This window comes from Camelus bactrianus, chromosome 24 (assembly GCF_048773025.1).
Source record: "Camelus bactrianus isolate YW-2024 breed Bactrian camel chromosome 24, ASM4877302v1, whole genome shotgun sequence".
In the NCBI taxonomy this organism is placed as follows: domain Eukaryota; kingdom Metazoa; phylum Chordata; class Mammalia; order Artiodactyla; family Camelidae; genus Camelus; species Camelus bactrianus.
Genome location: NC_133562.1, coordinates 22,970,844 through 22,998,579, shown reverse-complemented (window position 1 = coordinate 22,998,579; position 27,736 = coordinate 22,970,844). Strand labels below are relative to the sequence as shown.

The window sequence follows — 27,736 nt, the reverse complement described above, 5'->3', positions numbered from 1 at the left end:
GAGTCAGCCCCAGCTGCGCTGCCCGCTGACTGCCGGTGCAGAAGCGACCTTAGTTGAGACGCAGACTCCCCAGATGAGCCTCCACCAAGGTGTTAATAAGGGCCATATGCAACTAAAGTGGTTCTCTAAACCATTTTTATTAAATGAACATAAACATGCAGAATAGAGGAGGAAGAAAAGTGAAACAGTATGTGAGGAATAAAGATGGAGCAGAGGAAGGGTCACATGAGATTATGGCCACTCCTGTTCTTCTGGGACTTCAAAAATCGTGGACAGGCAAGTGCGTCGACCTGTGGTGGATGGGCACTTGGCCTCGTACTGTCCTTGTGGGTTTGTGTAAATGACTGCCACTGTCATTCGTGTTGATTCGAGGGGTCCTATTGTCACTGATGAATTTAAAAACAGTTATCTTAGTAAAGCATATTCTCGTACCAGACTCAACTAAATTCCTGATTAAATAGATTTTCCTAAAGATTTCCTCAAAGCAGTGAGATAAATGTCATAAAACCATAAAATGTCAAAACTGCAGAGGGATTGGGAGAGGCTTACAGCTCAGTGGTTCAGTGCGTGCCTACTGCCCATGAGGTCCTGGGTTCAAGCCCCAGTACATCCTTTAACATAAAAAAACAAACAAACCAACCTAATTACCTGCCCCCCCAAATTCAAAGTGTCATGATTCATGTCCCCAGGTGCTGAGTCTAATCTCATCCTCATGAAATGGACGGCGGCCACTTAGCCGTGATGCCCTGGGCTCAGACAGTCCTAGCTCAGAGTTCTCAGAGGAACTTGTGCTGGCCCTAATAATTGCTTTTTTACAAATTTAGTTTACATCCATGATTTATATTGACAATAATCCTTAAAATTTAGATGTTGCTTTTATTCACATTTAAAGTTGGAGGAACTGAAAGTGAGCAGAAATAACTGGCCAGAGGTAACCCAGCTGGTGACCAGGGGCCCAGGCGCTGACAGTCTGGAAAGGTGGCTTCACATCAAACCAAGTCCTTTTTTTCTCTTTGGTGCAAGTTCTTTTCAACCTGTTTCAGAGGCACTGGAACCTGTGGTACCTCAGGTACCATTAAGCAGGAAAAAAGGGGGTGGGGAATAAACAAGGCAGTGCTCTGGGCCCCTCACTCTAGTTTCAGCCTAAGCACATCTCATATATGTGAGGCCCAGTTAAAGTTTTGTTTGGAAAACTTTACAAACACCGTATTATACCCTGATGTCTCCTAGTGCCGTACTAGTAGCTTCTGCAGTCAGACCTGCCTTATCCTATCTTTTTGTCTGATGATGGTTTGAAAGCGGCCCTGACCTGGAGCAGGTGGAAATCACTGCTCTTGGGATGTGATTTGGGCTCCAGAACAGCACTGAGAGTCTCCCGTGAGCCCTGGCAGCCTTGCTGCCTTTCTCCCCAAAGCCAGTTACATGCTTCCCACACCCTGCAGCCTCCTCCCTGGTACTAGTGACGTCACCTTCATCAGGAATGATAGCGGGCCCTCCGCAGAGGGAAGGGATGTCTTCTCCCCAGAGCTGGAGGCAGTTCTCGAGGAGGAACTGGACCAGAGAAACCTGAAACACATAAGGGCGAAACGGGGTGTTGTTTTCCATATGGCATAGTTATTAGTCATTTCATACCTAACTCGTGGATGTAAAAATGGTAAGAGAATTCTCAGAAAAATTCAAGAGTTGATTATAAAATGAGTCTACAAATCAGTTTTGTATAAGAAATACTGATAATTTTAAGAGTACTTTGGGTACAGATTTTAAAACTCCTTTAATCAGTGGGTTAAAATTAGAATTTGTAGCCTCGTTCAATAGCTAACATTTTTGTAATGATGGTTACATCTTTAAAACTAGGACAGTTTTTAAGTGACCCATGAAGGATGCTTGAGGTGAATCTGTGTATTGTCTTAGTAAATTTCATTTGTTCGTTATTGTTTTATTTTCTCCAATTTTATTGAGATAAATTGATATACAAGATCTTACGAAAATTAATAAAGCATCCAACAGACAAAAACTTGAGAAATTTACTTCTTAAGTGAGGAAATATGTGAGAGTTCAGAAAGAGATTTGTGTGATTTTTCTTGTGAAGGAAGGAAGCAGCTGGAGAGGAGACGTGTCTGTCTGACTGCACTGCCTCATCTCATGCTGGCTGTCGAGTTGAGCTTGGGGCAGAGCTGTGATCTGATTCGGCCTGTTGTGGCTCTGTTTGGATGTTCTGGAATGTTTTACTAGTCCCCTCAGCCTGCAGTGGGGGTGACATAGGAGCCTAGTGTCTTTGTGAAGGACCACAGGTGGCATAGGAAGGCCACTGTGTGTGGAGCCATGGGTGCTCATCTTTCCCAAGCCACCGCGATGTGCCAGCAGTGACCAGAGGAGCTGGGTGGTGGTGTCATTCTGTGATGATGAAACGATGGGACCTTTGCCATAGTTCACACTCCCTCACTGATTAGGCTGAGAGTTGAGCTTCGGCTGTCAGACCCCAAAGCTCAGGTTCTGTTCTGTCCCATCATCCTACTCTTATCTCTCTGTGGTTGAGTCTCCTGGATGGGAAAGGAGAACTGCCTCCACTGCTCTCAGTTTCCCACGTAACAACCCACCACCTCCCCGCACCCCACCAGGTCAGTGACTCTGCCCCTCCAGGGGAACGTTTTTAAAATGTGCACTTTAAAAATCTGGTACATCACGGTTACTATCTCATGTTTGAGGTTCAAAGTGGGGACCGTGCCCCACAAGACATGAAAATGAGAGGTCTCATTACCATTTTTGTCAAGTCCTCCTGCAACTGCGAGCTGGTGGTATTAGGTGGACCCAGAAGGCTTGGGGTGATGCACTGTGCTAAGTTATATGATGTCATGTGATTGAAGGCGGAGTGGTGCTCGATGTTGTGGAGCACTCCGAAAAGGTGTTTGAGGAGGTCCACATTGGCCTTTGGCAGCTGGTCCAAAAGTCTACAGACAGAAAAATGCACTTTTAAACAAAGCATGTCATTTTGCTTAAAGTGGAAATACAGAGACAGAACAGAGTACGTCTTTGTAAACCATGCACACAGTCCTCTCTCACAGAGTGCTAAGCATGAATGCATACAAAAATGTTGCAATGATTTCAATTTCTGGACCAGATCCTAACTTCTGTGGTTGATTAAGTGTTTGAAAAGTTAAGATCATAACACTAGCAGATTGGTTCTGTAGCGTCTCTGTATAGACCAGTGGATTTCATCTGCAGCAGTTTCGTGTCTTCAGCAGGTGATAACTGGTCTGGAGTCCTTATTAATAAGATTAAGATAAAAACAAGAATTCAGTAACAGCTGTAATTCCTACATCTGTTTCTCAAGTGCCTCCTGTGGGTAGCAGATGAAACCCTTTGACACTGGTCGTTACTTTAGTAGACAAAGCTGTGAACTATGAGCTGATGTTTTCCTAACAGGATGTTGGTTGTGTTTTCGGGGTGTGACCGTCATTACCTGCGGGTTGCAGTTATTTTTTCCTCCTCATTTCCGTCATCAAGGATACTGAGCCATTTCTCGTGGAGACTTGTTGTGAAAATTCCGCCTTCGATGTTCTGAAGGAAATCCTTCCGCAGATTAAAAATATATATATATTATTATGATAAATACGTATTGGAGAAATAACAAAGAAAACATTAAGTTGAGAAATTCCGTTCAGGCCTCACTTTGTTCACAACTGCCAGTTTGTGACCCAGGCAGAGCTGGGCTCTTTCTCTACAGACTCGCACACCCAGAAGGAGGGGCTTGGACTCTCTCCATCTAAAATCAGAAGCATCACAGCAGAGTCTGGATGGCAGTGAGAGTGATGAGAACCCCCCCACCAGCTGGGCCTTGCTCCCTGTGTCCGTGTCAGCACTAGTCCCAGCTGGCACTGTCTGGTGCTCACCCTTCCCACATCCTGTGAGGGTCTGAGATGAAACGCACTCGCCCATGTTACTTGTTTACTTCAGGCAGTGCTTGCTGTTAATTCAAGGAAGAGAGGTTTTCACATAGAACACACACCCCTCACACTCTTGCACACATATTACAAGAGACCTGGGCTTTCTGACGTGAGGTGTGCATGCTTCGTGGGGAAAAGTTACTCATAATAGCTTCTGTGTTCCTTTTTAAACTGTATTAAAGTTAAGTTTGCAGCCTTTTAAGCAGAAGGTGCTAAAAACATATCAAAATCCTGAGGGCGTGATACCTACATGTTCCCCCTTACAGCTCTTTGAATGGAACATATCCTCCCTAATCGGACACTTAAAATTTAGATATATTGGAACTTCAGGCCTCTGAGTGTCAGGGCTAGAGGTACGCAAATGTAAGCTTCCTAGGTGGGGGCCTGGAAAATGTGTCACTTCCGAGGGCTGATGAATAAATGTTTTTCTTTAATTAAAGTATAGTCAGAGACAAAAGGTCAATTTCTGTTGTAGAAGCCTTTATATCACAGAAATGGGCCTATTAAAATTTATGAAGTAGCCATTTTTTCCCCTGGTGAGCAAGGTGGTAATTGCATTTATTTATGTATGTATTGATGGAGATTCTGGGGAATGAACCCAGGGCCTCGTGCGTGGTAAGTGTTCACTCTACCACTGAGCTGTACCCTCCCCACCCCTGAAGGTGTCATGTTTTGTGCCAGACTGGGGAAGTTTTTCCATCACCTTGGTAGTTTGAAAGGCACACCGTGCTTGCACTGGTCTCACTCCACAGCCCAAGGCTTCTCTTAATAGGAGCTTGTTCAGAAAATGCCTCTAGGCAACTGTGATGATTATAATGCAGTCGGTGTTCTCAAGCTCCAGTACTTACTGAGCTGCTGTGTGTGCCAGCCTCTCTCCTGAGCACTGCCGACGGAGCAGTGGTGGCAGGGGACAAGTTGTCTGTCCTCTCATCCCTGTACTGTGTGCTTGGTTTGTGGCACCCTCTCTTGTCATTAGGGTTTTTCTCCGTGTTCCCTCTGGAGTGACCCCAGTGTATTTGGAGGGAGGAAGCGCTCCAGCTGTGGCTGGTTCCAGGAGTCTGGAAGGGACAGCAGGCCCTGTGCCTCATGTGTACAAACTCCCTGCACTGAGAGCACGGGTCTCCTTCCTGGACCCTGTGCTGTGGAGCCCGTGGGTGAAGCTGCGTGCAGTGAAGCCTAAAGATGACTCAAGCAGAATATGCCGAGGGTGTTGCTGTGGGACCTCTGTCTACAGACAGTTATTAATGGCAAACTCAGTGTGGTGCTGATAAATATTCACTTCTGGTTTAGACCAACTCTCTGGTTATTTGACACGTGGTATTATCACCGCCAAGTTTGCAAAGTCTGATTCCCCATTAAGAGCATTCAGTTTTAGGAAGCAAGAGCTTTAGGAGTGTCTTAAGACGTGTACCCACGAGTAGCCATCCTCTTGCTAGTCTATGCTTATAATGGAACATAGACGACAGCCTCACTCTTCCTAGATGATCCGATTAATTCCATGTGCACTTACATGTGGCAACACTCATCTTGCTCTTGGCACAGCTAGTGTGTAGTGTTATGGTGCGAGTGTGGTAGGGGTCAATTCTAAGTCATTTCTGAACTGTTGCTATTTATCCCACAATCAAACTATGATCCAGCATTAATAGGAGACAAGGAAAGACCAAATGTAATGGCGTTTCTAAGATAATTTTCATAACCTGTTTGTAGTCATTACTACATTAATATATTTTGTTCAGAACTGATAACAAATACCGAGATGGATTGGTTAAATTCTTTTTGTGTTCTGTGATTTCCTTTGTAGAAATGTAGCTGATACCTGACTTAGCTGTATCATTTCAAAATCAATGTATTTCTTCTATGAATTCATTGCATTTTGAGAGTTCAAAACTAATTTTGACTGCTGCACCCACTTTTAAAAGGCAGATTTATGAAATGAGGCTTGTGGTAGGAGCTGGTTACCATGGAAGTCTAGCCATGGGTGGTGGGTGAGAAACATAACAGACATGAACAAGGGAAGCCAAAGGCGGGAAAGGAGGTGACAGGAGGCACACACGGTGCCGTGCTCCCTACACTAGCTTTAAAGTAAATGGATTAGGAGACGGGGAAGGGAGGACGATGAGGTGATCACAGATTTCAGTGGCCTTACTGAGCATGTTTTGATTCTTTGTAAAGTAGATGTTTACTTACTTGATAAACTTGTGTAAGTATTTCCAAAAGTTTAATGTGAATTTGTTTTGGAAAGTTTGGCTTCATTAGAAGGCGGTAAGGGAGTCCTCAAAGGCAGAACACTTGTTTTGGGACATTCTGTACAGGTGTGTGCTTTTTCATTTGTTATTTATTTTTGTATTTGCATGGATTGTTGAGGAGTGAAGATGGGGAGAGGGTTGTGATGAAACAGGAAAGTATACCTAACATGGGACTTCTAACACCCAGAGTAGTTTCCTTAAATTTTGACTTTGTGAAGTGTTTCCAGTTTCTCAGATCCTTCATCTAGGACGCCTGTTGCTCTTGGGCAGTCATGATGAAGGACGCCTCCTAGAGTTTCGGAGTCACTGTGTGTGTGGACAATGCTAGACGTTTCCCTACCTTTAAGACGGATGCCAGCACCAGGATGGACTCATCCTCCATGTTCACTGTGTCCCCGGAATCCAGCCTCTGTTTCAGGGCCCTGCATGATGTTTTACTGGCATTTTTGAGGAAGATGCGCTTTGTGAGCGGCCCTTTCTGATTGATAATGGAAAGCATCTCCTAGAGGAAGGAAAAAATATATGGCATTTCATATCTCCCAGCCCAGAGCACACGCTTCTCCTCTATTGGAGAGACTGGGGGTGTGTGAGGGCCCAGTGCTGGAGCTGGAGGGACTAAAGCCAATTTAGAATTTTTTTCAGTGTCTCTACATGTATTTTCTACCCAGCAATCCATTTAACATTCATACGCTGAAACATTTTAAACACTTTGTTTAATCAGATTTTCCTTTTCAGTGAATGTACACTGTGAAGTCAGACATCTCTGCTTTGAGGCCTTTGTAGAGTCACCCTCTCCTTCCCAGTCCTGTCTCACTCTTCCCTGATACAGATGCTCTTGCTGAAGTATGGACATCTTTGCCTCATTCATTTTCTGTGTGTTTATCCCTCTTTCGGTGACCATGTACCCCAATTCTGCTTCTTGTATTTCTCGCCTCTTTTAAATCGGGCTGAAACCCCTCTCCTTACCTCTGGGTGCATCCCCTGCTCATCTGTCTTTCCTGTCCTTTTGCTGTGTGGCCTGCAGCACAGACAGGTGAGAGGTTCTGGAGTCAGGGAATCCAAGGAATCTGGAATCTGTTATGCTGTTTATCTGACCTTGGGCACAGCACATACTTTACTAAGGCCTTTTAATTCTTCCTTTTTGGGGATGATGATCATCACAGCTACTCTAAATTTGCTGTGAAAGATGCAAGGACTCGGGTAGGGGGTAACATGTACCTAGTATGATGCATTTCTTCATGTCTAGAATAAAATTTCTGACATCTAGTATAGTGCTCTGAGAAATAGTGGATGGTGAATAAATGTTAATGCTGACATTTCGGTATACGAATTGAACAGATCACAAGCCAGACTGTGTGACTTTCATTTGACACATTCTGTCAGGACTGAACAATTCATATTTGCCAAAGAATGAGTCTTTTTATACTTAAACCGTTGGGTAACAAATCAAGTCTATGTGAGAGCTGAGCTGTAAGATTGACTAGACTCAGATGGAGGAGACGTGAAACTAGTGTGCAGCTCAAGGAAGGAGACGAAGAGGGATGATGAGGGTGAGGGGGACTCGCAGCGTTTCATACCCGCAGAGCCCGTAGTAATGGGTCTGAGCAAGTGGATGTGGGTCTTTGCTGAAACCAGTGGAATGGACAAGAGCAGTTTTCCCTGCTGTATGTGCTTTCTGACTCTGCGGTATTGAAATCAGATTTTATTCTCTGACGTAATATGAGAAAACCTTCTCAGCCAAAGGCAGGGGCTGTCTAAAGACTTCTCCACTTGGGGATGGGTTTGGATGAGAACACAATGACCTGTGAGCGCTGCCCTTGTCAGGAGGGCTACAGAAGATCAAAAGGAGACCCACCAGAACTGGGGCGGGCAGCTTGTCGTCCTTGCACACGTCCCCCAGAGGAGCTCCAAAGAGCTTTCCTGGCTTTGCAGATGACAGAGGTGGGCGCTGGTTGTCCTGGTGAGGGCGGGGGCGCCGCCAAAAGGCCCAGCTGCTGAGATAACTTCTGTTGGCTGTATCGTGAAGTGAATGGAATGAAGAAGAGATTATTAGTAGTAATAGTTTAATTCATTTAATCTTACTCCCACTATTTCCCTGTTATAGCACGTTTCTTGTCATGGCTAGAGGAGAGAGAAACTGAGTCCCTTGTTGTATAGAATTTCCCACATGCTGACATTGGCTACTTGGCTTCTTGTGGTGTTCATGTGTCCTCCTTCCCCAGGCCCTGCAAACTGCTAGTGAAGCCGAGAGGCTTGATCAGACTCCGGGGTGACTCTCCTCGTGACAGCACTTCCCGGACAGCGCTCTCTCCTGCCTCTGCCCTGCGTCGTGGGGGTCACTTAAGCTGTAGTTATACAAGGTTCCTGACAAGTATTGTCCGCGGATTCTAGTGTCAGATGTCACTGTAAACGCTAAAAAGTTTGATATTCCCTAACAAGCAGAGTGTGGTAATCACCTACTTTCGTAAGAGGTTTCCTCCCACTCTGAGATTTTCTGTTTGGCTTTCTGAGTAGCCAACGACGGTCAGCCTCCTCCCATCCAAAGGATCTGCCTTTCGTGACACAAGCTGCCTGACCCTAGAATCCTCAAGGCCACTTCAGCCTAAGGCCATAATAGAATCCAATTCAAGTCCATAACTTTGCACCATTGGAACTCTTCCATTGCAGCTGTGTCTAAGTCCTACAGTCATCTGACCACCTCCTGTGAGGGTCTGAGATGCTGGACCAAACACTGGGACAAGTACGGTGTGTTCCCAGGCTGGAAGAAGCTCGTGTTTTATTAAGACACACAGTAATGGACACACACAATTTTATGTAGGAAGAGATCCTGGGACACAGAGAAGGGCAGTCGGCCTGGAGGAATGAAAACAATCAAAAACTGAACCTTCCTAGACATGAGTTGGGTCTTGGTTTCAGACATTTAGGGTTTCTCTGAGCTTGAGCTTGGGTGGATACTGGGTGCCCCCCCCGTACTGTCCCTGCACCCCCACATGGAGAAGCAGCTCTGCATGAGTTTGGTTTCAGGAGCAGAAATGTGAGCCAAGAGAAGACACCTGAGGGAGGGAAGGGGCTCACCTCCCTCCTGCTGGCTCCTGGCTGGGTGCCTGGGCTTAAGGACGAACTGGCCTTGGATGTCTGGGGACCTCTTTTCCGAGAGGATGGCCTCCAGGAGGGCAGAAGGAGAGGCGGAGTCCTCTGGTCCCTGTGGCAGGAGTGCAGTAGCTGGAAGGTGGCTGGTTTTAATGCCAAATGGGTGTTCGTGGCCTGTGTGGAGATAAAGTAAATATGGATTCAGGCTGCTGGTGATGGGTGTGATCAGACCCACCTTACCATGAGCATGGGCACCACACTGATGTGGCTGCCATTCTCCTAGGGGCTCTGGGCAAAGAAGTCTGTGCCTCCTAATGAGCATGAAGTGGGCTGACCTGAAGGACCCCCTGCAAAAGCCAGGTGCCCAAGCAAAAGAGTTTGAGAAGGAAAGAGAAAGCTGTTCTCAGACGCGGTGCTTGGCTTGGAATGTGTAGCTGTGTCAGTGCGTCACACAGTGTTGACGTCCCGTGTGCCCCTCTGAGGGTGCTGCTGGCCTCCAAGTTTCTGCCTTGACAGGCACACTAGATCTGTACGTCTTAGGCAAGTTACTGGCCTTAGATCCCTCCTTTTAACTGCTTGACCCCACTTAGACTCATAAGGGCCAAATAATGCCTTAATAACAATTGGTGCTTGGCGTTCTTTACAAAATGGGGCTGTGTGTGTGAGGAATTGCTACGTTCTGTCTTCTCACGCATGTCAGCTCAACCAACAGATTATTCATTTTGTCAGCTCAGTAGCCAGAGCTGCTCAACAGCAGCAGGGAGGTTTGTCTCTGAAGTTCCCTCCCACTGCTGCCTTCCCCTCAGGGGGCCCTGCCGGGGAAGGATTAGACTTGACGCTGCAGGTTGTTGGAAACTCAGAAGCCAAGTGTAGATCAGTGTTTACAGAATGGAAAACTTCGCAGGAAATCACTGGGAGTTGCCAAGTGATTTGTTTTGCTCGTTTGTGCTTTAGTATCTTTGGCTCCATGGAATCCTGAAGGCCCCTGTGCATTGATGTGGATTTCATTTTTAAAGAATAGAATGAATGTTCCTTGTCTTCGAGTTCAGATTTATTGTTGAATGTAACTTGGGGAGCTCTTGCCTTTGCTTTTCATGTGGTGCAGATGCAAGTTCGGTGCTCTGTTCAGAACAAAAATCATAGTGACTTGCAACTTTTAGTACAAAGGAAGCTTCCATGACATCAATAAAATACAACCAACTGACCAGGATTGAGAATTTGGAGCGTGTGAAAAATGCCCGCAGAGCGACTGCTCAGGTGTCATCATGAATGACAGGCTCTTAGGGATTCTTAGAGCAGCCGTGCTGTGTGAAGCTGTCCTCAGGCTGCAAGTTGTCACATATGTGATTCTATGTGATTAATGCCTTTTATTTAAATATACCTAAGTATTCACTTTTTTTCACTTTATTGCTGAATAACATTTACAAAGATGTCAACATTAAAAAGAATCACGAATAGTTGAGGGGACTTTAGTCCTCAGCCGTGTATTGGTGACCCCATATATTCTAAGACTAGGAATGTACATGTCATAGGAAAAGCTTGGTTGTTTGGAGTTTCCAGATCATTTGAAAGTGTACTTGAGATCGCTAGAAAGAGAGTAATAACCCCGTAGGATTTTTTAATGGATTTAAAAAAAAGAAAGATAGATACTGCTTGTAAGACGGCTAAGACGGGGCACCCTAGGTTTTGTAGCAGGAGTCACGGTTTCCATTACTGTATTGCAGGGTCTGCTGCCAACCCTGTCCTTCCCCTTGTTTTAATCCCTTTATTTTCATGGGCCACCCTGCACAGACTTCCTGATCCAAGGAGAGGTGTCATTATGTTAGCTCATTTGCTCTAGTAACTGTTTTAGGAGAAGTGTGATCTATTTATAGAAAAGCTCAAGAGCAATGCTGGTCAAGTCGGCTGGAGAAACGGCCAAGTGCAGGTAGTTCAGGCCATGAAGACTTGAAGCATCTGAGTGTGATTATGTCATTTTTTTTTTTCTGATGGTGAGAAAAGTTTTGGGCATGGAGCAGATATTCACTAAATACTGGATCCGTAGGCATGGCTGGATCTTAGAAGATTCTTGTAAAATAGAGGCTACTTATAGTGGTTAGGAAATGGAAGAGAGAACTTGAAGACTGGGATATGGAAAATAATGTGTGAGGAAAAGATACTCTGATTTGTGTTGTTTTCATGCCTATGTAATGAAGGATGGAAATGAGTAAGTTAATAAAGGTTTTCAAGGTAGCTGTGTTTGTCAAGTAAAAAAGCAGTGAAGAAAAATTCACTTTCTGTCTACAACCAGACTGTAAGCTGGAGAATGAAGAGATGTTATCCATGCCGGTAGAGCAAGTTCCTGGGGTCACTGAATGAATGTATGAGTGAGTGTTGCTTGAGAGTTTTGTTGCTGAGGGTATTTAAGCTTCAGACTGACTGTCACGTTGAGACTTCAGGGTTACAGTTTTTTATGCAATCAGCCCACCTTAGGTTTCCCCTGACACTTACCAATAAGTGGGTATGAGGCCTTTTTCTTGCCAGCAGTCACCCACAGCTGGTAGTCTTTCTCAGAGCCCTTGGGGACAGAAAAGAACTGTGTGTCACTGCAGATCTTTCCCAGTAGGTACTTGAGCACATTTCTTTAGCATTCGTTATATTTCCAAAAAGGAAGAATTTGGGCCGTAGAAATGGTATTTCATCCAGGGGGGTGGAACAGTTTTTGAGTTAACAGTCCTGATAGCAGTACTAACTCCTGGTCCTTCTTGCAGCCTCCAATAGTCCATCTGAGATTTTTGTCTCTTTTGATAAAGGCTGAGGTTCTGTGGAACCACAGTGGAAACAGCCCTTTCCTTTGTGGGTGGTCCATGACATAAAAAATCACAGGAATGCCCCTCCACTATGGACGGAAAGTCTAATCTCAAGTGTCCTCCCTTTTACTGTCTCCAGACTCCTTAGAGAATGTTAGTTTTTCCTTTAAACATCCCTGCCCAGACAAGCATGTCGTCCAGAGCCACGTACTCTGAAAAGACTGTTGTTGAGCAAGACAAGCTTGAAAGGCAGCATCAGCTCAGCAGCTGGGAGCAAAAGGAGGGAAATGCCCAAGAGGGCTGGAGACGGGAGAGAAATGTCAGCCCAGCGGCTTTGGTGCCGCCCAGCCCCGTGCCAGGGGGACAGGAGACAAGGACTCTGACCTAGAGCACAAGTGAGACGCAGAGAATACTCTCTCCCAGCAGAATGACTGCCTAGAAATTCTGGAAACCCCATTGGAAACAAGGTTAAACCATAAGGGCTTCTGCATTATTGTAAAGAGTCCTCCAGGGGAAGATAAAGCAAAACGTGTGTGAAACAGTGTTGGTCGGAGGTCCTGTGCTTGTCATGTCTCAGTAGCAGGATGTTTTCCCATTTACAGAGAATCGTATGTAAGCAGATGTGCGTCCTTCAATTCTGTCCATCTGAACATCAGTCCCCACCCCGCCTTTTTTTCCCTTGCACAGCTTCATCCTGTAATAAAGCCGTGTCTTTCACCAAAAACATTTTACAAGTGATAGCAGACATAGCAAAACATAAAGGAGCAGAGACTGGAAGGCAAGACAAGGTGAAAGCGCTGTGTACACGCACGTCCCCAGATCCATGGTCTTATCGCAACTTGTCTCCTTTACCAGCGGACAAGAGGCATTAGCCGCCTCCTCTGCAGGACTTGCCTCAAGGGGATGTGGCTTCTAGCCAGTGATCCTTATGCCAAACTTACAGCAAAACAGCTCATGTAGGATTTATCATAGCAAGATAGAGTCCTCAGGTGACAATTAGGAGTCGGGGTATAGGGACAAAGATATAGAAACAACAGTCCAATAGAGTAGGGACTATCTGGAGTCATGGACATAGTTTACTGTCTGGTATATAATGTACACAATAAAGAGGGTGTTATTAGTTCCCTAAAGTTACCGCCTGCATCCGTTACATTATCACTTTAAACTCGCACAGAATTTTAACGGGAATACAAGACTAACACTCTTGTGCAGGCTGATAATCTAGCTCGGCTGCTTTCAGTTTCTAAATTCAGGGGGACAGAATATGACTTACCTGTTTGTAATAGTCTGCTGTCTCATGATGGGAGGTACACCATACACACACACACGGGGACACACACACACACACCCGTGTCAAAAATAAAATTTGTTTTCTAAGTAAAAAGAACTTGCAGTTAACTTACAGTGATTCTCAGCTTTGACAGTGAGAGGTTGATGACATCATTCACTGTGTGTGTATTCCGTATTTTTATTGTTATAGACTGTTTAAAAAAAATGAGAAACATTGCTCTAAATTAAAAAAAATTAAAACAGGTGAGTAGATAATTACTGTAATATTATGATCTATATTCTACAGGCAAAGCTGGCATTGAGGCAGTGACACAGTGCAGCACATGTAGAGCCCAGCCCCCAATTATAACTGACTTTCATTTGTTTTTGTAACACGAAGCTAGTAAACAGCATTCCAGTAAAATAGGTGTTTCTTTGAAAGGATTTGTGGGTCACAAAATATAACAGCTTAAGCTAGAAAGAAAGCTGAGAATTGCAAGAGGCCACACGGTTGTCCCTCAGCACATCACAGCTGGTTCAGTTAATGATGCAGTGGGGACATGAGTGGTCAGTGTTAAATTTGCTGAAACTTGGAGCTGTCTGGTGGGTATATGAGAGAATATCCTTAAGTGTTTAAGGATAATGGGCCATGGTGTGTGTATGATCCTTAGAAATACTTAGACACATACAAGTACAGAGAGTAGTAGAGGGGACAGCAAGAAATCAGGCAAAATGTTGCTAAATAGGTTTATGTAGGTGAAAGGTATTTGGGGTGATCTTTTTTGTATTGTTTTCATTTTTGTGACTTTTCTGGAAGTTTGCTATTTTTGCAAACATTACATCACAGGAAAAATAAAAACTGGAAACAACCCAAACTACAATTATATAAGTGGTGGTACAGTTAGAAAACAATGTTTAATTCCAATAGGAAAAACCTGCTTGTGAAAATCACTCTCATTACCAGCCAGTGTAGTTGCTGTTAGAAGGACCTGGAGACATAGTATGGACACTTCACAGGCACTGTTCTTCCCATGCTGAAGCGCTGTCGCTGTGGTGGGCTCTCCTTGCTTCATCTTGCCTGGGGCCCACTGTTTATATATGCAGGGACACACTTTCCCAGGGAAATCCACGTTCCCATGTAGTGCTTTCTAAATACTTCCTCCCCCCCTTCCTTTCTCCCTTCCATTCTCCCGTCCTCTCTTTCTGTCTCTCTACCCCTTTCATTTTACTAAGTCAGGAACCTGGAATTTAAGTTACTGGTCCTGAAAGCACTTACAGAGGCACAGTTGTTGATGTCCTCGGTAAAGATTTTCAGTGGAATGGTTTTTGGCTGCTCCTTCTGCTTGGCGAGATCGATGTATCTAAAGTGGAGTCAGTGAATTAGCTCTTAGCTTGTTTCAAGTCAATGTATGTTGCTAATCCTTTAAGTATACTTTGTTATTTTTGAAAAGTGTATGGATAGATTCAGCAGAATCAAATCAGGGGCTGGGAGAAAAGATGCAGAAATATTTCAGGAAAATAAGACGTGACCCAGAAAAGAACAGGTTGCCTTGTCATGTAAGATTGGGCAGCAGAGCCAGTCCTCAGCTTTTCTTGCCTAGATCAGAGGGCCCCCGGCACCTTCGTTGGTTCAAGGGGAGGAAGGCGCAGTTGCTTTGAGAATCACTCAGGACAGTAAGTAAGCTGCATTTCTGGGAATTGAGTGTATATATTGAGAATCGTGTTAGCGCCAAGCGTTAGGACGGAGAGAAGGGGAACAGGAGAGATGAACAGAATGAGCAAAAAGAAGCAGAACGTGCATGTAAGGGACAGCGCATCAGTTAAAGGAGCGGCCGGGGCAGAGCTCCAGGGGTTTGAGGGCCATCTGACAGTTCCCACCAAGCAGAGGAAGGAGAGTTGGGGGGGCCCTGCCTGGAAAGGATCTGTGCTCTTTTCTCATGGATGAAAGATGTGCAATACGCGTACTGACAAAGTACCTCTCAAGGAAGGTGCGCCATTTGTCCCTTCTTTGTGAAGAACTGCAAGATTAAAAATTGAGAGAAAGAAATTAAACCACATATAATTCTTGTACTAACATGTTAAACACTGTTCCAGATAAACGTATCAGCGTCCTGTTGTTACTGATGGGGCTGCATGTGTCATTTACCCTCCTCATAACTGGGCTTGTGATGGGCCCTGCTCTTTAATTAGCAGTGTTACAGCGATGAGAAGTAGGTCTTAAAGTGGGAGAGCAGTTGGTTTGAAATGTAAACCCCTAAGTGCAGCTCTGTATGATGCAAGCTGTGTCATCGTGGGCGAGTCACTTAACCACTCTAAGCTTCAAGTTCCGACACTGAAAAGGGGTTAATCATACCCCAGAGTGTTCCCTCAGCTGGAGGTGCTATTTACAGGTAAAGAACTGTACTATTTGAGTTACATCATACTTAAGAATTGGTGTTTGAATGGAACTCTTGTGTTCCATTCACATCTTTTTATGAAGAAACCCTACCATATTGTATTCCTTTATGCATAGAGCATCTGGCCAATTGTAATTCATTAAATGAGTGCTTCATGACTATAACCCTCTGATGAAGATCAATCTGCCTATTGCTAAATTAGAGATTCCTGTTGTCTCTGCTGCAGTCTCTGCAGCATTTTAATCTCCAAAACTGAAATGCTTTAATGTCCATTCCCACATGGATTTACCTCCTACTAGGCTTTTATTTATTGTGATAAATTACACGTACCGGCAGATCGCCCATTCGTGACCTTCAGTACAGTAACAGTGTTGTGCAGCCATTACCACGGTCTCGTTCCGGACTGTTTTCATCACTCAATAGCAAAACAAGTCTTGTGTCCATTAAGCACTGACTCCCAATTCCACCCCCATCCTCAGCCCCCACCCCACCTTTTGTTTATCCATTTCTCAGTTGGTAAACAGTTAGGTTGTTTCTACTTTTTTTTTTTTTTGGCTACTATGGATAATGCTGCTCTGAACATTTCTGTATAAACTTTTGTGTGGATGTATCTTTTCATTTCTCGTGGCTGTTGTAAAGGGGCTGCCACATTTTATTTTCCTGCCAACAGCACTGCTCCTGCCTTCGCCATCACCATGTCAGATCCAGTTCATCAGGGAAGTAGAATGCCCACTGATCTCCCCACACTTGCATATGTGCATGAACACAGCTTGTAATGACTTGGGCCAGTCTGCTGAAGAGTAAAACAACAAATAGCCAGGCACTAGGTGCCAGGCAGTTTTACTGCCTTATGTGTGTTTATGCAGCCTTTATAACCAGTATACCATGTAAACATGGCTTTTTCATTTCCCCCCTCAGTAGAAAAAATGTTTGTTGGACACTCCGTTATCAAAACCTTTGTATATTCCCAATTGAAACTGCCTCCTTTCACTTGCAACATGGAAATGATATTAAGTAATAGCATTAATCTCTAGAGAAATAATTCATTGAAAGAAAATATGTAGAGATTGATACAAATACATGATTCTTCCCAAAAAGAAGAATTTTGGGAATTTTCTTTAAGTCAACAGCTGCAGTCTAGAATTTCATACATTAACAGCCTGGTAACATTTTAGTTGTCTTTACGAGATTTTGGTAGCACGAGGTGAGGAGGGCAAGACAGAAGAGTTGAGTGCGTGTGATGCACACTCGATGTGCATGAGGAGAATGAGACTTGGGCTGTGGTTGTTGCAGGTGGCTCGTGTGAAAGTTGCATGACCCCGGTGAATGCAGAAGTGCTGACTCAGGATGGCCACGTTCCCCATCCTCACTCTAACCAAGAATGTGTCTTGGTAAACTCACCTGCACTCCATGGAATCATACCTTTGTTTGAAGATGGTGACCTGTCTACAGACACCAAAGAAGACAGTCCGTGCACAGCATTTAGGACCATCTAATATATGATGATTCATTTTATTTCTATAATTAAATCCTGTCTTTAAAGGAATTCACTTGGGAGTGTAAAGACAATTTTTCAAATGTAATTGGACTACTTGATAGTACTTGGTCAAGAAAGACATTGCGGGGATTTAGAAACAGAGATGCTCTCTGGGCTTTGGGGGCAGGCTGTTAGAGAGGGCCCTGGACACTTGACCTCGTGATCCTCCTTCCACTTACAGGAACACCACGGACACGTGATGGTCCCACTCCCCACAGGGCTCCTATAGCCCACTTGAAAAACCACGGATCAAAACTAAAGGAAAGTCCTCCAGTAGTAGTTCCCCCTGTTTACCATCAGTTGCACATAAAACCCTTTTTGAGGGGCACGGTACACAGCATACACGTGTCATCATGGGAGGTCAGAGAGTGAGTCACTGACTGAATATAGAATCTAATTAAAATATTTTCCTTCTAAACTCATGTGATAGACAGGAGCAAGTTATAGGTCTTACTTAAAGGTGGCCACAAAGTTGACCGTGGGCCAGCCCAAGACGAAGGACTTGGGTGCATTGATGGCTTCCCCTGCTTTATTTGTGCAGTCGCCCGTCCACACGTTGTTCAGTGGGATTTCGTATTTGATTTTAAAGTTCCATCTATACCTGCAAAGATAACCAGACAAGACTTCTGTTAGTTTGTTTCTTAAATGTAATGGAGCCACTGTGTTCATGCTGAAATGCTAGTTCTTGCTGCTGCAGGCAAAGCATGGCTCCTTCATCCCTATGACCCTCTGTGCACAGCCCAGGGAGTGGTTAGACAGGCCTGTGCCCAGTGTGTGTTGAGCAGAGGCTGGTTGAGGAAGGCTCTGAAAGTACTTTGATGGCAGCAAATAGGCATTTTTCTGAGTGCTGAGAATTGAGAATGGACCATGGTTTATATTGTAGAAATCAGAGAACCATTAAATCATTTATTCTCGTATTTGTTATTATATATGTAATTTTTATAATTATTCTAATTAATGTATTATTCATTCATGTCTTGCTTCAAAAAGTATTGCAGGGACTGAACAAAGTTACATGATACATGATTTGTAAAAATAGTCATGCAATCTTTTTGACAGAGACAAAGAGGTTTAGAATACATTTTTGACCTTAATGTTTAAGATTTCCTAGCTTTTAAAGCATAGGTTATTTTAAATTTCCTTCCTTAAGATTTTGTGCATACCATTTTCTCTTAGATTCTAGCTAAAGCTGAAAAACTGTTAGCATACAGACTAAACCCAACTTAAAAATCAATGAATTAGTCAATCCCAAACCAGTGGCCAGGACGTATTCTGTGTAAGTGAAGGTCATACTTCCCATGTACCTCTGAGGAGTCAGAAGGTGATTGTCACCAGGGAAACTGCTTTCTGACTGTTTCTGCCTATTCTCTTCCGATGTCTGACATCAGATGACCATGTCTTTTGGTTAATTCACACGTGTAACGTTCACGTAGGCGTAGCATTTGATTTAATCATAGCTCCACACCCTGTGCAGGATGCCAAGAGAACTTGGGCCCAGAGCTCTAGAAGCAGTGCTATTCAGAACCACATGTAGAAGTACTCAAGGTTAAGTCAGCTCAGAGACCCCTCACGTGCAGGAATTCCTATGACTCCACCGATTCACGTAGTTAAGCTACAACTCTTCAGTGCGATTTATGGAATGAAAATAATTTCTCAGGAAGCCCACCTGAAAGGTGTAGATACAAAGCTTCGGGCACCATGAGTGCAAATGTGATGGAAACTCACCTTCTGATACAAGATGGTCTTTTGCTACATTCTGTTTCATCACTACTCTATGTCTGCGTATTTGAAGATTTGTATGAAACACAACTGTCAGATAAAATTATGTTTCTAGACAATAACTGTAAAGTTGTCATCAAGATGAAATTATGTGTCGGTGGGATTGATAGATACATACCTGCTAGATGTTACACATTATCCTTCTCATGTAGGTGTCTGTGTGTATAGACTCTCAAGGTACCGTGTGGAAACTTTCAGATATACTGACCTGGGAAAACTTACTTCAGTAAGTCTCTCCTTAGTTCCATCAGGTGCCACAATTATGCACTCCCTTGAACCTAAACCAGGAAGTTATCCAGAAACCCAGAGCATGGCTTCACAAATGACTCTCCTGTAACCCTGAGCACTTACCATATGCCAAGCACTGGTCTAGATATTTTATAAATGTTATTTCACTTAATTGCCAACCAACCACACCATATAGTCGTTATTCGCCCCATTTTATAGGTGAGGGAACTCACAGGAAGGCTAAGTAAATTGCCAAAAGCAACAAAAAAGGGGTTGGAACCCAGACAGCCTAACTCATGAGGCTATTCTGACAAGCACTTGGCATCCATGGGTGTTGACCTATAGTTCCCTAAAGTACCCACCTCCGCCTCCACCTCCTTCCTCCTCTTTCTGCAGAGCCACCAGCTTTTCTGATGGCAGTGTTCTTTGATTTGGTGAGTGAGATGGTAAATCTTGTTACATGGTATCAAAAAGTCAGATGTTAGCATGGAAATATTTAAAAGGTACCACAAGAAAGCTTTCTGGTCTAGGGGATTCTTCCAGGGCCTGACTGTGTTTCTTCACATCCAGTCACCTACTCTGAGATTTTCCCAGTAGGAGTTAGACGATGAATCTCATGTTAAGTGTCTCAGGAAGAGAAGGGTGAACAGGACTCAAGTTTCCATTTCTATCATGTGTCCCTTATTACGATGTATTAACAAGACAGGTACCCCTCCTCCTCCCCCTTAACCTTTATACCAGAGGGTGAGCCCCAGTGAGCTGTGGGACTTACAAGGTCCTAGGAAGATTCCCCTTTTCTAAGGTAGAGGTGTTTCCTGAGATGCTTGGGAGCTGGGGTCGTGAAGTATCCTGTAAGTATCTCTGTCCTTTCACTGCTAAGTTTTCAGTAATCTTCATCTTTAGAGTTAAATAAAATGTGTCTTTCATTGTCTCTGTGTTCTTTACTAACTAAATTTGAGGATAGTGATGTGTAAAGATGGGGTGCGCTCTGTGCAGTCCCCGTGTGCAATTCTTCATGGGCGTCTACTTGTATTAGTATCTTAATATTTACCATAGAGATCCTGTTCTAAAAACTAAACTAATAGTTTTGTAGAAAATAACTTACTGAGCATTCTAGTGAATATCAGAAGTGATAGTGAAGGCTGTATCTGGCTGTAAGTCTTGAGAACAGAAGTGTCTAATGTGTGTAGTAGGAAAACGGTGACAAAAATCTCAAGAGGATTCTCACTGAGTTTCAGCATTTTCCACAACTGGAGAAGCATTTGTGAAGAAAGAAACAGTGAAGCCCCCTGTATTATTACACACAAACTGAAATATACTTCTTATGACCAGATACAAAGGTAGCAGTTAGTCAGCTATTCTGTGTGTGCTGCTTTCTGAAGGAGAAATCCAAGGATGGCTTAGTTTCCAGCTGAACTGCAGGTGAGCTGAGGAAGAATGGAAGCTTAGTTCCCCCCTTCTTAAGGCTAAGTGGAAACACTTGGTGGTAAACTCAGGTTATTATGTTTAGCAGATTGATTCAGGACATAACACAACACTCCATCTACAAGTGAGGCCTGGCAGGGAAGAAAGAAGTTCATTGTTACAGGTGGCTGTATTTTTAGGTGTTGTTTCTTTCTGGAAAATATGCAAATTTCTTAATATGCATAATGGACATGAATATACTCAAATGTTGTTATGGAAATGATCATGAAGATAGTTTGCTAAAACGCATAAGAACTTGTACAGGGTGGCAGCGCTCAGGCCTGCTAGTTACAGCTACCTACGGAATTGCACCTCCCCCATCCCTGCCAGCGCCTCCTTTTATCCACTGAAGCCGTCACTCACAGTAAGGCAGTATTTGGGGTCAGAGCTTTTCTGGTGTGATTAAGGTTATATGAGGTCATCAAGGTAAGAGTCTAATGCGATTGGATTGGTGGGCTTCTAAGAGGAGGGAGAGAGACCTCCCCCTTGCAGAAAGTTTTGCGAATACAAACCAGATGTGGTGACTGCTGGTTACAGCCCTTCAGCATGGTGTTTCCACCCCTTCCTGTGGCCTGTGGGACCCCCTGTGACTAGACCCCCTGAACACAGTATCCTGCCAGATACGCCCCATGCTGTTGGCTCCTGTCACATTGGCCTTCAGTGAACTCCCTTCCAGGGTCCAGGCTGTTCCCCCGGCCTACAAGGTGCAGACGCTTTGGGAATGATGGCTGCTGCTCCCCCCGTGGGTCTAGCTTAACAGCTGCCACTTGGAGTGGTTCTGCTGGACACCCCTGTGTCATACGGGCCCATCATCTTTACATGGCATCCTGCCTACCTTTTATCAAAAGCAGTAGTAATGGTCTGTAGTTTCCCCCCGATTTATCATCTGTCTGTAAGCCCCAGACAAGAGAGCCCCTGCCTGCCACGTGTTCTTACAGTAAGGGGTAGTGAACATGCAACTTGATGACTATCGGGAGAGCATAGTATGTGCGTACTTGGTGTTGGAGATCAGTAGTTTGTCCCTGTACAGGAACAGCTGCCTCTTCTTCCTCCAGCCTGTTTGGAGCTTGGCCGGGCCGAACATCATCACAACATGTTGGGTGCCCTCATACGGTGACGCGTTGTCCCCGTGGGCGTCCACCGCAATAGAAGGGCTTTCCCTGCAAAACATCAAACACCACAGAACAGCTAGTCACTGGTCAAGTATTTGATGGAGTTTATGTTAAATGTCAAGGTGGACACTAAAAATTAGCCTCAATCTCCCGAACAGGGCTTCACAGCTCCCAATCAGGAGTTAGTAAGTTATAGAAAGCGACTGAAAGAAATGAGGTCGCTTAGGGGGTTGATGTGGATGGAAAACAGTTTATCAGGGACAAAGTGCCAAGGCATGGCACACTTTGAGGTGGGGAAAAGGAGAAAAGAGCAGAGTTGATTTGTAAACTAGAAGGAAGAGGAAGAAACTTAAGTGACGAGTGTATTACAAGAAGATAAAAAACTAATCAAAAGCAAGGAAAACCCAAATAGGATAATTTGTGGGCTAACATAGATAAAGTTATATGAAGATTACAGAGAAGTAATTACAGTTTGGTTTCATTTTAACACAAAAATTTAAATAAGTGAGGATTGTGGTAAATTGACTATATTGTAAATCAATATTCAGATATTTGGAAAACATTCTCAAAGTTCAGGAAATGATACTGGAGTCATTAAACAGTTTCTAAATATGAGGAAGTTCTTCGCTATTACTTGGCTGAGCTACAGCTGAGCTCTAACAACTTCCGGTCGTAATAGGTGAAACACCTGAATTCAACTGAGCTTAAAAACTGATACGTAGAGCAAAGATTATCATAAATCTACAGAAAATTCTTTCCCATGAAGTCAAGAAAGTGAGCTCCACCCCTAACCAAGAACGTCAAACCTGCCGCCTGGTGCTCAGTAGCGCTGAATCTTATGGACACGAGTAGCTTTTCATGAAACCAGTGCTGAAGGTAAAAAGGAGTTCGTATCTTTTAGAGGAAACAAAGCCCCTCCTGGGACCACCAGTCTGCCTTGATGCTCAGAAATAGTATCTGTCCGTGTATGTATGACCGCACTACTATGCTGTACCCCAGAAACTAACACAGCTCTACCAGCTGACTATACTTCAATTAAAAAGTTGCAGATACATTATGTTAGGAAGAAATGGAATGTTAACAGTGAAAAAATAGTGTATTAAAAGATTACCTTATATGGCTAATCCTTGAATGATCACCTACAAGCTCATTGCTTGAGGTGAACATCCTGTCGTCTTCAATTCTGTGTCCTAGAAACCGAGTGTGTCTCCAGCACTTGGCAGAGTGCTGTGAACTCCTCCACGAAGCCTGAGCTTCTGCCGCAGGCAGGGTTCTGGCCATTGTGATGTCAAGGTTCTGAGGCTCATGCCATAACTGACAAACTGACATACTTGTTTCCATGATTTTGCCTCCATCTTTTGACTTTTCAAAATTTATCTTTTTATGTTGAGATAAGTGTAGATTGCAACGCAGCTATAAGAAATAATAAAGACGGTCTATAACCTTTCACCCAGTTGCCCCCAATGGTAACGTCTCTCTAGGCTTTACTGCAATATCATAACTAGGATATTAACATGGATACAGTCAAGACACAGAACATCCCCTCGAGGGTCCTTCATGTTACTCTTTCTCAGCCGCACAGACCTCCCTCCCACTCTGCCATCTCTCAGTCCCTGGAAACCTGTGATATGTTCCCCATTTCTTTAATTTTGCCATTTCTAGAATGTTGTGTCAGTGGGATCATACAGTACATAACTGTTTGGGGTTTGCTCTCAGCACAGGGATTCATCAGGATTGTGGCAGGTAGTAATGGTTGGTTCCTTTGTAAGTCCTAGCAGTGGTCCATGATAGGGATGTGTCACAGTTTGCTGAACCAACTGTTGAGGGATGTCTGGGTCAGTGTTGAGTTTGGGGGTCTTACAAATCAAGCTGCAACAAATGTGTGTGTGCAGGTGTTTGTGTTAACACAAGTGTTCATTTCCCTGGGCAAATGCTGGGTGGTGGTGTAGATGTTGTGTCTGTGCTTTGTTTTTTAAGACACTGTCAGAAGTTGTTTTCCCAAGTGGCAGCACCATTTCTCATTCTCACCAGCACTCTATGCCTGATTCAGTTTCCCCACCTGCACACATACATTAGGTAGGTCATTTTTTATTTTAGGCATCTGACAGCTGTGTATTGCCGTCTCATGGTGGGTTTAATTTCCGTTTCCCTCATGGTTAGTGATGCTCAGTATCCTTTTGTGCTTACTTGCCATCTGTGTGTCATCTTCAGTGCTGTGGGACCTGTAGTAACCTGCTACAGACATTGTATGTAGAGACAGCATTCTCTCTCCACTAGAAAACTGACCAGGGTGCAGATGAGGAGGCTGCTGCCCAGATGGTTTAGAAGCTGTCAAGCAAGGCCGCCGTGATGGAAGCAAAGGCTTCAAACCCAGCTGACCCTGGAGGTCCCCTACCCTGTTCTCACAGGAGCAGGCACTTTGACAACTGCAGAGGACTGAAATCCAACCATGGTAGCAAAAAAGTGTGTGGTTTCTTTTGTAGGCTCCTGTAATAGTACCTGAATACATATGTTTTATTCCCCAGTAACTTCTAAGGACCTTGAGGAAAGAGTCTATCTTAGCATTTAATTCTCACAGGCCTTGACACATTGGAGGAATTCAAAACATGTAATTGAATATATGAATGATACAAATTTCTGCCATGGATGAAGGACAAAAGGATACTCTGAAATAGTCTTCCTTTAATTTCATTCATTCAGCAGAGAGAGTTTGGGTGTGTATTTAAAGAAAGGCACCTGGTTAGGTTTGGACAGCAGGGAACAAAGGGACTCAGACTCAGTTCTCTCAGAAAACCTAGACTTGCATGGTGGAGGCAGAAATTGAACAGATTCCCACCAATAAATGTGTTAACACGAGACTCACAGGTATAAAGAAAAATTAAAGGGTAAGATGAGTAATTAAAAGAGGGACACCTGTGTTTGATTGTGGAGAGGTCTGGCAAGGAAGCCTTCTTTGAAGAGCTCATTTGAAATGAATTTTAAAAGGTAATTTTGAATTATTTGGAGGAGATTCAAAAGGCAGGAGGAGAGAGAGGAAAATGAAGAAAAAGGGAAGACCCTGTGTTGGGCGGGATGGTGTCGTATTTCCATGTCAAAGGGATAGAATTTGAGCTTATGAAATTTCAGAGACATGCAAGAGTTTCCTAGAAAGTGAGATAAGTCTGAAAAGGTAGGTGGAGGCCAGAGGCATGGGGCTTTTTAGTCCTTTGGACCTTTTTCAGGCCTCTCATTTTAAAACTACTGTAGCCTAAGTGGCATCTAGATAGTGGCCTCCAGACCCTTCTCCCCACTTGTAAAGGGAAGTGCTGGTCTGGACCTGCTTGCCTGTCTTTACAGCCGTGGGGGCTCATGCGGCAGCACTTCCTGGCCCCTCATCCAGAATCTGCCAGAGTCTCTCTAAGCCAAGAAATGTAGGCAGACATGTCTCTGCACCTTCCCCAATTCCCAGATCCTCTCCACTCTCTGCCTCTCCCTTTTGGAGAGGGAGGTTAGAGGCTAGGGAACCACCTCCCCTTCTAGAATCCAGTCCCTGGTATTCAAGACTGATGTATCAGAATGGCTTTGGGGAGCTTTTCAGGCAGTCCCCCCCCCCCCCCCCACAGAGGTACTGAGTCAGCAGATCCAAAAAACCAGTATTTATAAAAAGCCTTCGGCAGGACTCGTATATGTAACCAGCACTGTGATTGTGTTTTAGGCATCCACTGAGAATGAAGTGGGGTTCTTATGCCATCTTCCCCTTTAGTGTGAAGCAAAGGGGAGAAAACGTGTTCCTAGAAAGACCAAAGGAGCTTTCCTTAGTGATGTAATAGTTACTTTTAAATCTAACAGCTTATTTTCTTCCAAAATACCATTGTTCTTTTCCTTCTATGAAAGTGCTGTGAGTGGAATGACAGTGACCGGGTCTGTTTTCATGTGTTTCATTAAACACTGAACTTTCACCCTAAATACCCAGTAGAAGAGGTGATCCTGTGTCACTAGTACCAGCATTTAAGCATGTTGCAAAATCAACTTTCTTAGTTCTATTTTTCCCTTAAATTTTTAAATATTTGATTAAATATCTGTACTCGAGAACAGAGTGTGTAGTGTCAGGTGTATATGTTCTAGAACCGAGTTACCTCGTTCTCAATCCCTCTTCATTATTTACTACCTACCTGAGAAGACTAGGAAAGCCAGGTACACTTGTAAAGCCTCAATATCCTTATTTGTAAAATAGAAATCATGATAAAAGTACCTTCCTTATAGGGTTGTGATGAGAATTAAATGAGATAATACTTGTGAAAACTTATTACGGTATCCAGCACTGTAACCTCTCAATTCATGTTAGTTATGCTTTTAGGAGACAGTGAGACTTTATATTCAGAATTAGCAAGTCATCATGTGTGGTCTTCCCTGACCAAAGAGAGGGAGACAGAACAGGGAGTGGTGTTGACAGCGTAACTCCCAGTTGCTAAGCTCTTTGCCAGGCAGTTTCAATACCTTGTGTCATTTTTTTGCAGCAGATTTGTGAGTTAAGAATCCTTATTTCTAGTTTTCCTGATGGAGGGACTGAGGCTCAGTAAAGTTAAGTAACTGAGAGCCACATAGCTAACAATCCCTAGAGTCACGTTTGTCTAATTTCAAAGTCATACAGTGTTTCCGCAACTAAGCAATGTTTCCCTCTGAACGAGACAAGAAATGTTTCCCTCCTGAAGGACAGAAGAAAAATACGAAGCCACATCATGTGTAGGTTGGTTTGGTCGGTGTTTAGTTGGCACATGTGTGTGTGCTCTCACTGAGTGTGTTTGCATTTGGTGCCCAGACCCCACCCTCTCCTCAACATGGCTGGTTGTGAACCACTAGCCACTGCTGGTTGCATGACAGGAAGTGTGATCAGCTCCCAGCATGGACAGCAGGTGCCTGTCACTTTAAGGAGCGAGTCCACGGGCTGCAGACAGGCTGGGAGGAGTGGTCTGAGGTCTAGTTGCTCACATCTCTACAACAGGTACCTGGCTGTGAACTGTGGCTAAACCTTTCCACTGCTGCCTCAGCCTAATTTTCATTCTGGGTTGCTGTCCGTGTAATTTCTCTCCTGACTGTGGCATTCTGGACTTTCTGCTCCCTGCTAGCTGGTTTTTACCTCCAGAAAGACTGAGGAGAGACAATGCCTACCTCTCCTTAGCACTGGCTCTACTACCCTTTGCTCCCCTCTGCTGGCCATACCTGGAAATGATGTTTGACTTCAAGCCTCTGATTCAAGGCAGATGCATAATAGAGTGAGGGAATCGTGGCACACAAAATTTGAGGGTGTGCCAAAACTAATTAAATAAAATTAATGATATTTTAGTGCAATATTTTTAAAAGTCCAATTTGAAAAAATACATTCAAAAATGAATTTCAAGTTTTCAAAAAATAAAATACATGATGAACAGAATATCTAAATGTACCCTAAAATAATACAGCCATCCTTCAGTATTTATGTGGCATTGGTTCCAGGATCCCCTGTGGATACTACAATCCATGGATGCTCGAGTCCCGTATATAAAATGGCCTTATATTGGTATATGACCTGTGCCCTCCCTCCTGTACAGGTTATGTCATTTATAGATGATTCTTAACACCTAGTACAGCGTAGGTGCTGTGTGCATAGTTGCTGGTGCTTGGCAAATTCAAGTTTTGCTCTTTGTTTTGCTTTTTAGATTCCATATAAAAGCAAAGTTACACAGATTTGTTTTTCTTCACCTCACCTATTTCACTTAACATAGTACCCTCAAGGTTGATGTTGTGGCAAATGGCAAGATTTCCTTCTCTGGTGGCTACATACTATTCTGTTTTATATATACCTATATAAATATGTCATATATATGTGGATATATATATATATGTGTGTGTGTGTGTATTATGTT

General features: G+C 43.9%; 2 pseudogenes; both read left to right on the top strand.

Moving 5' to 3' along the window:
- The window catches only part of LOC141574911 (connector enhancer of kinase suppressor of ras 1-like), a 95,725-nt pseudogene that overhangs the window by 23,419 nt on the left and 44,570 nt on the right, over positions 1–27,736 (top strand).
- The window catches only part of LOC141574913 (ubiquitin-conjugating enzyme E2 variant 1 pseudogene), a 47,917-nt pseudogene continuing 20,185 nt past the window's right edge, over positions 5–27,736 (top strand).